At 40.5% G+C, this 13793-nt stretch overlaps 1 protein-coding gene across 8 annotated transcripts in view; it reads right to left on the bottom strand.

The window, feature by feature from the left end:
• Positions 1 to 13793, bottom strand: part of PACRG (parkin coregulated) — a 438725-nt gene that overhangs the window by 178571 nt on the left and 246361 nt on the right. The window lies entirely within an intron of this gene.

Genomic DNA, 13793 nt, shown 5'->3' with positions numbered 1-13793 from the left:
TTTTCATGTTCAAGATAGCTGATGCCTCACTTTGCAAGCTGAATTAGACTCATTATATTTCATTAAGTCATTTTTTACATTTTTACATTTCTGATTCAGGATGCTAACAGTGCATCATAGTTTAACTGGTAACACTTTTTCTTTCTCAAGGGTGCATAAAGTATAAAATGTTTTTAACACTTGATTACATCTCAGATTTGATGAAATATGGTAAAATGTTTCCACATATTTTTTTGAAATTTACTTTAGGGAGTAACTTTCTTCTAGAAAGAATTGGTCCTCAATGTGTTATACTATACTATGCATACTGCTTTTATCGATAATTGTGAGAAGGAATGCCATTGGGTAAAAATATATATTTGAACTCCTTCTGGCAAAAAGAATGGGGTTACATTAGAATGAGTTAATAGCCTATGTTTGATGCTTTTAATCAGGTGAATTTGCTGCTAGTTTTCTGTGTTCAGTTTTTCTCAAGCTATTATTGATTCCTACTCCACAATAGAAATTGATGATATGGAAACATTTTTGCTTTATAAAGCATGTGAATTTTTGGGGAAGATTAGCAACAGCTGCTTTGATCTGACAGCATATAGTAATTGTTAAAGCGGATCAATGAAGCTTCCATTTACTTCAGTACATTAAATAAAAGAAATCTGTTGATCAGAACTGCCTCAGAACTTCCATTTGTGGCAAAGCAATTTACATCTTCAGAGTATCTGGCACTCATGTTTGGACGTAGGAGCTATTTATTTTTGACGTCTTGGCTGTAGCTCATTTCTGTCATATGACCTTGGGCAAATCATTTGATCCAATTCTTAGCTTCTTCATCTGTAAAGCAACTATAGCAATTCCAAAAACAATACTTCCCTGTCCTTTCTATGGCTGGCCTGTGGGAATTTTAGGTAATGTTGATGAAATTTCTCAGGAAATGAAATACACTGTCTGTGACAAGGAGCATAAGGTAGGACAGGGAACACCGCTGGCTCACAGACTAATCGAATGTGGCGAGGGATGCCGTTCTTTTATCACTGGCTAATCTTCTGAAAGACAGGTTGAACTTCCTGGTTTTATTCTCCACTTATATATGAATCATCAAATCATTAGATAATGTGATTAACTCTGAAATGACAATAACACCTTTAAACTCTGTGTCTTGTCACACCCTTTTAAAGTTTTGTGTATCTGCAGTCTTCTCTGAGTTTATCATGAGAGTGTAGAGCTGTGCTATCTTTGTGAAGAGTTTAAGAAATAAGATTCATTGTGTATCCTCTTAAACGTAGTCATGGCTATCTGGATATCAATGTTTTGATGACTTCATCCAAAGACACAATTCCAAAGATGTCCTCATGATTCCTGTCCTCTTGTCTAGGTACTACTATAGGTACTGCTGTAAGAGACTTTGCAGATATCTTAAAATAGGGAGATTATCTAAGATTATCAGTATTTAATCACATGAGCCCATAAAAGCAGCAGAAGAAGGCAGAGGAGATGTGGCAGAGGGGGAATTAGAGAGATCAGACGTGTGAAGACGTGTGAGTTGCCATTGCTGGTTTGAAGATGAAGGGGGCAATGAACCAGATGAGGTGGGTAGCCTCTCGAAGTTGAGAGCTACTCAATGTTGAAAGCCAACCAAGACATGGGGATTTTAGTCCTACAACCACCTGGAACTGATTGCTGCCTGGAAGTAGATCCTTCTCCAGAACCTCTGTATTGAATGCAGGATGACTGGTATCTTGATTTCGGCCTTAGATTCTAATCATCTTACTTAGCCAAGCTTATCTTACTACAGAACTGTGAGATAGCAAATGGGTGTTTTCTAAGCAGCTCAATTTGTGGTAGTTTGCTATGGAAGCAAGAGAAGATGAATACACCATCCATCCATCCATCCAACCATCATCCATTTAGTAGATATTTATTGAGCTAAGAACTGCCAGGAACTGCTCTTGAGCTGACGATAAAAGCAGAGACAAAGAGATAAAAGTTCTCGTCTTTATAGAATTTATATTCTAGTAACAATATCCAGATATTCAAAAAGACCCTAGAGCTTCTAGCTCATTGCTGTTTCATCCTATAGGCCTAATAGATTAGAACAAGACTGGACCCATTAGGCATTCCTGATGACGGAGAATGCACCAGATAATGTCTTGTCCTCCACGGCCTGTGTCATATATATTTGGATGGACTCTCCAATCTAGCTGGTTGATAATTTCAGGACTAATAGTCACAAATGCTCTTTAGTTGAGTTTATAAACATGATACACAAATCATAATGTAATTTTTAGCAAAGATTTAGCAGAATTTACCCATAATGGAACTCCTAGCAAAGATTCAGCAAAAATTGGTTATAGAAATTCTGATACAGTTGATTAACAATACTTGGTGACTTGTAGTTAACAACACGGCCTTGTGTATTTGGGAGTTACTAAGAATGCAGATCATAAAAGTTCTCATCACAAGGAAATCAAATTTGTAACTATGTGAGATGATGGTGTTAACTAAGCTTAATGTAATTATTTCACCATATACATATTTATATAATCATGCTGCACACCTTAAACTTATACAATTATGTGTCAATTACATCTCAATAAAACAGGAAATCAAAACAAAAATAAATCACAGTATTTGAAGGCTGCCCACATAGGGAGCTTCTCCCCATGATCTTGCCAGGTATGATCTTCCCAGGTGTGATATGTGTAGCCAAGGCTGTGGGAGCTGACTCTCCCACTCTTCTACGAGAAGATAAAGGTAATGGCAGTCACTTTGAAGCTTTGTATATAATTCACTGTTTCATTTGCTCAGAAAACGCATTAAGTCTAAGCAGCACTCCTCCTCCCACTAGAGTCTCCACAAGTCTAGGGTTTCACGTTCCCAAATTTGTGCCCTGATCTCAGGGTCAAGTTACTAAAGAGCACAGAAGAAAGTGAGGGTGTACACTCATCAGGAACCTCAAGTCTGTTTTCCCGAGGATAGAACATCCTTCTCTCCTTAGGTCTCTCGTGGAGGTGCGCATTGATTCTGGGACACAAGGTAAGGCTGCAAAGAAGTCTGATGCATTTGGTAAGCGGAAAATAACTGCAGGGCCACATGCTTTTAATCTTTTAAGGATTTTTAGGAGGCATTGCTGTGTTGGCATACAGTAAATACCATTTATTTTTCAATGAATCAGTGAATGCTGTACTACATGGTCCTCTCTTTGGCATCCTCCACATAATCACATTGCTCTCTTTCGGAGTTAGCCTGATGCATGTCTTTCTGGAGGTAGTGAGAGCAGCGTTAAGGTGAGAGCAAGAAGGCCCAGGGTTCCACGGCAAGCGCTAGATGGCTCAGGGGGTATATGAGGAAGGGGTTGTGGCAGCAGGTTTCGACAGGCTTGTCATCACCCTCTTCCTCCTCATCCCACTGCTGCCTAAAATCCTAACAGAAATTCCTTTAGAAATGTTAGTTGGTCATCACACAAATGTAGATATTACACTGCTTCCCTCTAAATATCATCATCCTATATTCACAGATGATAAACTTTGAAAGGATAACATACATTATCTATGCTACATAGATGTAGCATACATCCCAGCCACCTGGCTAGATGGTTATTTATAATGTTTATCGTAAATGAACACACTCGCATGCAAACACACTAGTCAATGGTTTCTGTTGGAAGAACTACAAACTCCTCAAAACCTGTTACGTATATAAATAAATATCCAACTTGCCTAGAGGTAAAGACAAAGCTTGAAATAGTGAGATAACTACTGGGCAATAAGCCTGATATTATGTCCTATTACAGAATTGCTTTTAAAATTTACTTATTATATCATTAATCAGTGTTATTAGTTTGTGATAAAGATAACGTCAAGGCTCAAGAAATAAATTTTATGAAAAAATGTAGGATGCATTTGGGTAGGTGAAGTAGAGGGGAGTTGTAATAGGTATGCAAAATCTAAAGTCACTGAAAGGAGAATCATTTTTGTTCACTGCCATCTTAGAATGGATACAAATAGGCTCACAAAAAGCTCATATTAAAGTACTGTATTTTAGGGAGAAAAAGTAAATTGATCTTGGAAGGATCCAAATAGAGTTTACTCATAATAACATTGCCATCATTACTTTTTTCTGTATTACTTGGGACATTAATTCAAAATGTACATGAGAATATAATACAGAAAGCAGGCAAGCAAAGAAATATCGATAATATTTGCAGTTTTTCTAAGGAAATATGCCTATTGTATTTTTCAGGTCCTCCTTCGTGATGGTTAAGCTTATGCTGAGCTACATGCATTCCATTCCGGCAATGTGAAAAACATAGATTTTTGAGGAGGACAATAAAAAGGGAAAGCTGATTTCATACCAAGTGGAAAATTCTTCCTACAGTTTTGTGTTTGGCTCAAGTAAACCAAAGTCAGTGGCGTTGAAACAGGAATTGTGGGAACATGGTGTATGCGAGGCCAGCACTTCGTCAGCGTCATGGTTTCAGAGGACCAGTGTCACAACTGGACAGATCAGGCTTTTGAAGAGAGACCACATGCGGTGAGAAGACAGAGGTGAGCTTTCTTTAAAGGAGCCGCCACTGGACTCTGCTGCATCCTGCCAGACGGAGGAACCGGCTGGAGGCCCCGGCTGCTCCCGGCGGGGGCAGCTAATGGAGAAGCCGATGGAGCCAGGGAGGCAGGACTGGAGGGCCTGCGCTCGCACCCCGGGTCTCAGTGCCCGGGCTCAGTGCGCACAGGTTCCACGTGGGGCAGAGTGCTGGCGCAGGGTCGTTTCCATCCTGGACAGCCAGGCTTCCTGGAAGCCTGAGCACTAGGAGCTGCTGCGAATGCAGGAAATCGAGAGGCCGAGGGAGGAGTCACAAGTGAACACCCAGAACAGAGAACCATGTCCACGGTGGACAGAATCAGCTTTAAACGCAGGCCAGGCCCAGGGAGTGGGATGCCAGCTCAGGGCAGCATCAGTCAACGAGAACCTCTGCTCTCCCCACAGTCCGCCTCCCCACCCCTGACAGCCCTGTGGGACACAACCTGGGTAGCCAAGTGGGGAGTGGGGCACATACAAGGCAGAAAAATCGAGTGACACCCACCCCTCTCCTTTTCCTGCTGCAAGGTTCCAGCCCCAGGCAGATCCCAGCTGGGAGAGGAAGCACAGGTGAGGTTAGATCAAGTTCAGGTCAGACTTTTGATCACTCAGTCAGAGAAGCAATTCTAAGCACTGGAACTGTGTGTGTGACCCAAAGTGCCTGTGCGTCTCATGAGTGAGTGGCAACCAAGGCCTCTGCTAAGTTTCGTGCAGTCAGGGAAAGGCTCCCCCACTGAATGAAGCTTATTATTATTTTTTGCCTCCAACCCCCTTTTAAACTTGCCTTTTAATTATGTCATGAATAGCGACTACTCAACATAACAATTACACTGGCGACATTCTTATTACCTCTGCAACGTCCACATAGAGACTTCTAAAAAGTCATTTATCGGCGCTCCTGAAAGATTTGCATATAAAGGAGAATGAGCATGAGACCTTAATTATCAGCAAATCCAGAACAGGTGATGTTTTAGGTGATTTAAAAGGTACAAATTATGATCTGGCTGAATATGGGGGCCTCCTTAAATAAAAGCTTTAGAAATCACTATGTGCTTTCTTGGCCAGATTAAGTCAAACTTTCTGCTGCGTAAACAGAAAAGAACACCGTTTTCTCTTAGGCTAATATCTGCACGCTTGCTCTTCTGGGGCCCAGCGTGAGCCTTTAAATACATTAAAGCATATTATACAGGTTTCTGGAGGCATATCTTAAAGGACTTGGCCGAATTGGCGGAAATCTCCTATTTAGAAGATGCCAGTTTCCAGCGAGCAGAGGGGATGCTAGTGGCCAAGGACAAGGAACCAGCTGGAATGAATCATTTTGTCTGTAGATCCTTTGGGGAGGACCTCAGAGGGGACGTGAGGGCTGACAACACACATTTCAAAAGCAACTTTGCAGACAGATTGAGCAAAGAGCCAGTTGTCCTCAGTCGGCCCTGCGTCTGACCCCACCTCCCAGGCTAGTTGAGGAGACAGACCCAGAAACTAGAACCTACTCAGTGAGAGAGAGGTTGGGAAGACCCCAAGGAGAGGAAATTCATTCTGTAAGAGAGTGGGGTCAGGGAAGGTTCCTGAGAGGATGTGATGTCTGAGTCAGCTTCTGCAGAAAAAACAGGTGCTATCTCCTATGTCTTTAGACCGAGTTAGGATGGTCACTCAAGGTCAGGAATCGGGGTGTAGGCCCGTTCCAACGAGCAGCCAGTGGGCACAGATGGCCCCACTCACATCCAGTCCCATCTCAAGCCTTTCTTTCCATACAACAGCCGCCCTTTTACTTCAGTTTATAAATGATTAATGAGGTTAACTATGCAAATCGTTCTAGTGACAGCAAAGTTGCCTTTGGCCTGAAACTATTAAGACGTGCCTGAAGTCAAAGAAAAACGCCATATGATATTGCTTACATGTGGAATCTTAAAAAAAAAAAAAAGGACACAAACTACATATTATTTATAACTTAGATGATTTCTTGAATAGGTGTAAGCACATTTGACTGCCCTTTATGGTTGGATTACCGCGTTCTGTTGATTCTAAATTTGTGTTTGGCTTTATTCCTCTGATAACTATGTAAGTTTAAAAAGCTAAAGCTCTAAGCAGTTCTTACAAACAATGAACAGTACATACATGTAAATTTCAAAATGGTTTTATCTCTCAGTGAGTTGCTCTTCCTAGAATAAACTTTGTTTACCCCCTCAAAAAAAAAGACACAGCCTGGGCCATGAATTTATCTGCAATTTGGAGTTTTTCTGACAAGTCTGATCCCTTGTGAAGTTACATGGTGGGAGCAGTGGTAAAACTAGAAAGATGTAGATAATGAAAGTGGTCCACGGAGGTGTGGGATGAAACTTGCACACCAAGGTTTGGACAGATTCATACAGAAAAACTGAAAATATAAAAGCTATTTAAAAACTGAAGGCAGTGTCTGTGTTGGAAAAAGGTGGGATTTCAGTAGTCCATCGGGACAGGCAATTCCTCGTACACCTCTCGTTTACCAAGGTAAAGCCCTTTGATTAGGTAAATACTTCAGCTCTCTTCTGAAATGAAATGAGGAATCCAAGGCAGGAACTAAAACTATCTTCCGAGAGGAGGAAGAGGTGAACAGTAAAAGCTCATATCTGTTGTAATATTTCTGCAAGTAGGAATTCTTAGCATCTAGAAAACAAATTTTTCTTTGTATTTCTGACTGCTGGTATATAAAAAATGTGTTTCTTGAACATCTTATTTTACATCTAATCACCTTACTAAATTACCATATTAATTCTAATACTTAGCTTTCTTTAAAGGAGCACAAAACTACATATACAGTTTTCCCTACAACCCAGTGAGGCAGGCAATAGACTTTCGTAGCACCTGCTAGTTTGTAAAGCAATCTCCATTGCATTTCATCAGCCATTCCTCTCACCCTCACGCTGCCTGCATGTCTACAAAATGATCTCCTTGAAGTTCTCTGCAGGTCAATGAAATGGTTTTAATTTTCCTCACAACGTGCTTTTCAAATATGGAGACTGAGGCACAGAGGAGTTATGTAACCCATCAAAGTTCACATGGCTGGTAAACCCTAAGCCTGGATTCAAACCCAAGAAACACGATGCCGGAGTCTTTGCTCTTAAACACTCTCCTATTTCTTATTTTTCCACAGAGTGCCCCCCCATCCTTGTCCACAAGCTGAACCTCTATTTTCTGATCCAAACCCCATTCAGCACCGCATGGTCTGACTCTCTTGCCCAGCTAGTTGGGCAGAGACAGGCACAGGCGATGCAGTCTGCCGCCCTGAGTGAGTCCCTGGGGTTTTCTGGAAGGCTGGCGGCAGCAGTGCCCTTGGGAGTCTGGGATATCCAGGGCGGCACCCAGAGCTGTGAAAGCATTTGCTCACCTCTCTTTGTTAGTCTGCAACATCACTGAAGGAAAAACATCAATTTCCCGCTATCGCCTCTACTCAGAACTTACCTAGATTCCTTTCCTTTCTTGACTAAACACCCACTTCCTGATGAAAGGCACAGAAGAGAACTTTTCATTGTTGTTAAAAGAGGGCTTCCTCCTCACGCTTTGCGCAGCCGGTCCACGGACAGTGCGGCAATGCGAGGGTATGAATGGAAGGCTCACTGAACCTCCTGCTTTACTCCTCAGGGATGGGGTCGCACCTCCACACACCCTGGGAAAGAGTTTCACAGTCTGTTCCGAGTTGAACAGCATTCCCCCAAATTTATGTCTTTCCGGAATCTGTGAATGTGGCCTTATTTGGAAATATGGTCACACCGATGTAATTAGCAACGTTAAGATGAGGTCATCCTGGAGTAGAGCGGACCCTTAATCCAGTCCTTACAAGGACTGGTATCTTTGTAGGAAGAGAAGAGACACAGAGACAGACACACAGGGGAAAATGTCATGTGGAGATGGAGGCAGCGACTGGAGTGATGCGTGTACAAGCCAGGGAACGCCAAGGATGGCTGGCAACACCGGAAGCCAGGAGAGGGGCAGAGAATGGATTTTTCCTTAAAGACTGGACAGCATGACTTTGCTGGCACCTTGATTTTGGGCTTCTGGCCTCCAGACTCTGAGACAGTACATTTGTGTTGCTTAAGTTGCCCCGTTTGTGGTCATTTGTTACAGTGGCCTCGGACACTAATACCCAGCCTTCAGAACTGGATTCTGATTCCCTTGGTCATCATCCTACCAGGTCCTGTGTTTCTAGATATAGACAGACAACTCTGAGAATAATTTTCCCTCTGGCCAGAGGCAACCCCATGGAGGTCTGCAGAGGTGAGTAGACAGAGGCAATTTACAGTATGTGCCTGCCCCCAACATAATGGTAAGACGGTCATTTCATGGGCTGACCATGTGTAGTGTACATCAAATGAAGGTACGGAAGCCTTGCTTTTCCCAGGACTGTCTGTCCCTGGGGCACTCTCTTGGATCGCTGCACAGTCATCAGGGTTTACAGACACACGAGTCCACCACCCCCATGCCCTAAGAGTTTTGAGGCTCTGGAAGCTTTGCTTATAAAGAATGCTTGGAAGAAGGGACTTGAACTTGGAGAAGTGAAGACTGAGGGGGAAGGAAAGTTTTATGTAATTTTTTGAGGGCCTGCTATTTGGAAAAGGGATGAGACATTATTCTGTGTGGTTTAAACTAGAGAGATAAGCGAGATGGAAATATTAGGTACAGATTTCATTTATTATAGGAAGTGACTTTCTCTCTGGAAGTAGAACGGGCTACCTCATGAAACAGATGACTTAGGGCAGGACTGACTGAACAAAACGAATGTATGTACGTCTGAGCTCTTATGCTGTGCACCAGAAATTGATATAACATTGCAAACTGGCTATACTTCAATAAAAAATATTAAAAAATTAAAAAACAAGAAATAAAACAAAAATATTGGTCAGGCCCACTTGGTTAGTGAATAAACTCCACACAAACACATATTAAGCACCTAATTCTTCTAGATGTGCCACACTCTGCACAGGAAAAAGAAAGCCCAAAACACTTTGGCCAAGGAACTAATAGTCTGATGTACTGGAGTTGAGTAAACTTGGAGAGAGGAGCAGATCAGATGCGCCTACAAGTATCTGACAGCTTTGTTAGGATCCTAGGATTCTTTTCAGACAAACTAGTCATATCTGAGTGGAAGAAGAGCTCGTCGGAGATCAGATATATACATGATCATTCCAGGTCTAGCTTTCAGGAATTGTGGAGTGGGATTTAAACACTTTCCTCAATCAACTTAGGACATTCAACCGCTTTCAAATCTAATTAACATAATGATTCCAAAGGAACTTTGAAACAAATTTCTAACATACAGATCATACTAAAAATTATATATAACTCTACAGGGGAAAAACCTTAATCTCAAAATTAAATTTAAAGCTCTGTGAAATAAACACTATACAAGTCAATTATAAAACATACGAACTAAAGAAAGTTTTGGTAAACAAGCAACTCCTAAAAGTTCACCAACATTTTAAAGGACCATGAAAAATAGGTCCCACAGAACTCACGGAAATACCGAAGAGGGTTTGAAGCAGGTTGACTGAGAATTCTCATTAGAAGTTGTTTTAAAAGACGATCAGTAGAAAACAATTGTTTCTACTTTTTAGAAACCACTTAAATTTCAGGGTGAAAGACCTAATATAAACATTCCAAACTTTGGGGAAATTTAATGCTTTCTCATTTCCTGTGTTTTTTAATGTGTCTGAGTTCAAATTGAAAATTTTAAGCCTCTTTTCATAGACTTTTATAAGTCTATGGCACACCTCTTAGAACTATCACAGATAAATCTAAGACTATTTGATTTTCACACACGTGAGAACGTATTACTTCATTATTGCATGTGCTTTTGCATATTCCATGACATAAAATTAAGGTACTATTAGAGCTGCTGATACCTGGAGTCTCTGAACTGTTCCACTAGAGGCTGTTTCAGGACCACTGGTGCAGTGAGAAACAAACGTACCAAAATAAGGATTCCCTGCAAGAAGCAGGGTTATTGGACAGCCCCAATCTCCTGGCAGGGCCCCATATTTTAGCTGTAAATGTTTTAATGCCATTTATTGGCTCATGCTTCTCAAATACAATGCACTGCATCATTAATTTTGTAGTTTCATTTCTGAAAGCGATAAATTGAGCACTCCTGTTGTCTTAATTTTCTGTAACCTTTAAAAACATTTGTGGAAGAACATAGGAAAGAAGAACTTGCTGTTAGAGAAACTCTTCCTTCTCTTTTACCCCACAGCAGTCACCAGAAAGACAGCACGTTTTAGACACCCCAAATCCGTCATTTAGAATTAAAAAATAAAAAACAAGATCAAGCTTAGACCAAAGAGGACCTGATCCAGGCACCTCTTGTTTGTCACGCTCGGCTTCTCTTTTTAAAATAATGACCTTCCCCAAAACATCAGTCAAATACTCAAGCTCAGAGACTATGCCAGGAAGGGATGGATTTGAAAAGCAGTTATCCTTGAAGGAATCCTTGAGTCCTTAATTCATCTGCCCCCCACCTCACCCCTCCCCGGGCATTTGGCAAACAGAGGCCTTTGAAGCAAAGCTGGGAAAACCAGGAGGTCACTCCTCATTCACAGGCTCACATAGGGGCCCAGGGGATGAGTTTCCAAGGGGGACATAATACATTAAATCATCTATTCATGCCGCTATGTAATAATTTATTCGGTATTGCTATATTTGTATATAGTATCATATATGTATATAACATTGTATGTGTATATAATGCTGTGTGATAATAATGAGTATCTGATTTAACACTCAGTCAAAGCCAGGCTTTACATGAAGGGACATACATTATCTTAAATTGTTATGCCAATTTTACTCCAAAAAAAAGAAGGCATTATTACAAGTATTTTGTGTAGATGAAGAAATTTAAGTTCAGAGAAGTTAACATGATTTACCTAAGGTCACATCTCCTCTGGCTCCAAAATGTTACTCTTTATTTCACATTGCAATTCACCAATGTGTCTTTTTCATAAATAGAAATACAAAGCTCCCCTTTCTCCTAGAACAGGATTGCTCTTGTGCGGCTAGTTGTAAGTGTTCATAGCTGTAGAATGTCGATGGGGACACAGACTGGCACTGCCAGCCTCATCTGCTCCTCCCTGCTCAACTTGATTTCCCACTGGTCCCCGGGGAAGGCTGCTGAACTAGTCCCAGTCTATCCACCCAGCCCCACTGATCATCTCGGAGGAGGTCCAGCTGACATTAAAATAGGACAGAAATGGCAAAAAGGAGCCGGGAGTAGAATTATGCTAACGCTTGTGCTTCAAGGGAACACTAACAGAAGGACAGGGTCATTATATTTGAAGGAATAGTCCCTCTTTCATTCCTTCTTTCGGTCGTTTATGCTGGATCTCATTCTCAAAAATATTTTGTTGTGGGACTGGAAAGAAATGTTTTTGAATCTGATTATTTAACAAGACATTGATTACACGAAAGTAGGGAAAGAGGAAACAGAAATGTATGAAATTGTTCTCAAATACATCGTAATTGAGGTTGCAATTTTTTTCTAATGTTACATGCTGTAAATTTCTAATTTCATTTTAATTATAAGTAAATATATCTGTTACTAAAGACATCTGCTTAAATAAAAAAGTATATATAGTTCTGCAAATATGAACAAAATATAATCATAAGAGCAAGATTTATTTAAAACGCTATTAAAGCTAAATGACTTTCAGACTGAAAATACTATTATAATTGGAAATCCCGTGATAACCTTCTACTAGCAGAACTAGATCTGTGGTAACAGAGCCACTTTGAAGAATAGTTTTAAGTTTTATAGCTAGAATGCTCCAATTTTGTAATATGACCCTCTGGAAATACAGCAAACTGCATTCTGGCATTGTACTGACAGGTTTCTAAGATAAGTAGAAAATGAAGCTGAAGCTAATATTATTTTCCCTGAAATGTCAGAAAGATATTAACCAGAAAAATAGTTGAGTGTAGAATTCCTGGTGCATGCATTTAGAAACGTTCCCAAATAATTAGCTCTGTTTGGGACCAACTGAAGCCATGTTACAAACTATAAATTTCCCATTTTGATACAATATAAATAGGGATATATTCCTAAACCCAATCACTTCTTTCATTGAGCAAATGAATATCTGTAAGTTAAGGAATTAAATAACTAGTATAAGGAGGAAGATGTAGCAAGCAGTTGCTCTTGTTTAATAGTCTAGAGCTCCCGAGAGCGTTCTCTGTCTCAGTGGCAGCTGCACTTAATCTTCTTTACCGGGTTCCTTGAGAAGGAGGGAGATTCTAATCATCTTTGGAATAGCGCTGTTTTTCTTCTTTTATACAAAGATACAAAATGATGCTTGGATTTAAGCTCCAGATTCTTCTGTGGGGCAAGGAGAGCGCTGACGTGGGGTGGCAGTGGTCCCCTCTCCTACTCAAGCAAGTGGGGGGAGTGTGTTGGTGCCCATCTTCCATGACGGGCAAGTACAGAAGCAAACGTTCATGCAGAAGAAGAGTTAGAGACACACTTTTACAGTGAAAAGATGGAAACAGTAATAGTACATCATAGGTTTCTGGGAGGAGTTTTGAGGAAACATTCGTGAACCCCACACGTCGAAAACGTTAACTATACCTGAGACTTCGGGGGGTGAGCGTTCCCTGATTCTCGCATTTCTGTCTTTATCTCTTATTTGATGCAGCAAATAATACAGTAAAAATATGAATTACGAATCAAGAATATTTAAAGCAAGTATTTTCCACAAAGTAGAAATGCTGTTGCTAAAACTTTCACCCAATTTTTACTTTCCTGAAAGAATAACCACCTCCTGTAAATATCTGCATTAACTCTATAGCTTTTAGATATTTTGAAATGAACATCGACTCATTCCATTATGAACATTCTTGAGCTCTCATAATCCCAGTTGAAGTCCTTTTTACCAAAAATGTTTCATATTAAACATATAAGTAGGTCCTACTATTGAAAGATGGCTAAAGAGTCTGAAGATTCCATGACTTCCTGGATAATCTGCCTGATGAAGGAGATTTTTAATAGCAATTTAGGAATTATATGAAAAATGATTCCAAACAAAGGCCTTGTTTGTGATGGAAGCTGTCATATGTTCAGTTCTTGATTTTTCCTTGTATGTACACAAGCAGACCAAGTTGCAAAATTTTCTTCCACTGTTCCACTAAATTACTAACTTATTGACATGGCTTTCAGAAATTAACTTACACCGTGCATGTGAGAAGTATGGAACTTCAAA

The sequence above is a fragment of the Vicugna pacos genome, chromosome 8 (genome assembly GCF_048564905.1).
Source record: "Vicugna pacos chromosome 8, VicPac4, whole genome shotgun sequence".
Classification (NCBI taxonomy): domain Eukaryota; kingdom Metazoa; phylum Chordata; class Mammalia; order Artiodactyla; family Camelidae; genus Vicugna; species Vicugna pacos.
This window is presented reverse-complemented; position numbering and strand designations above follow the sequence as displayed.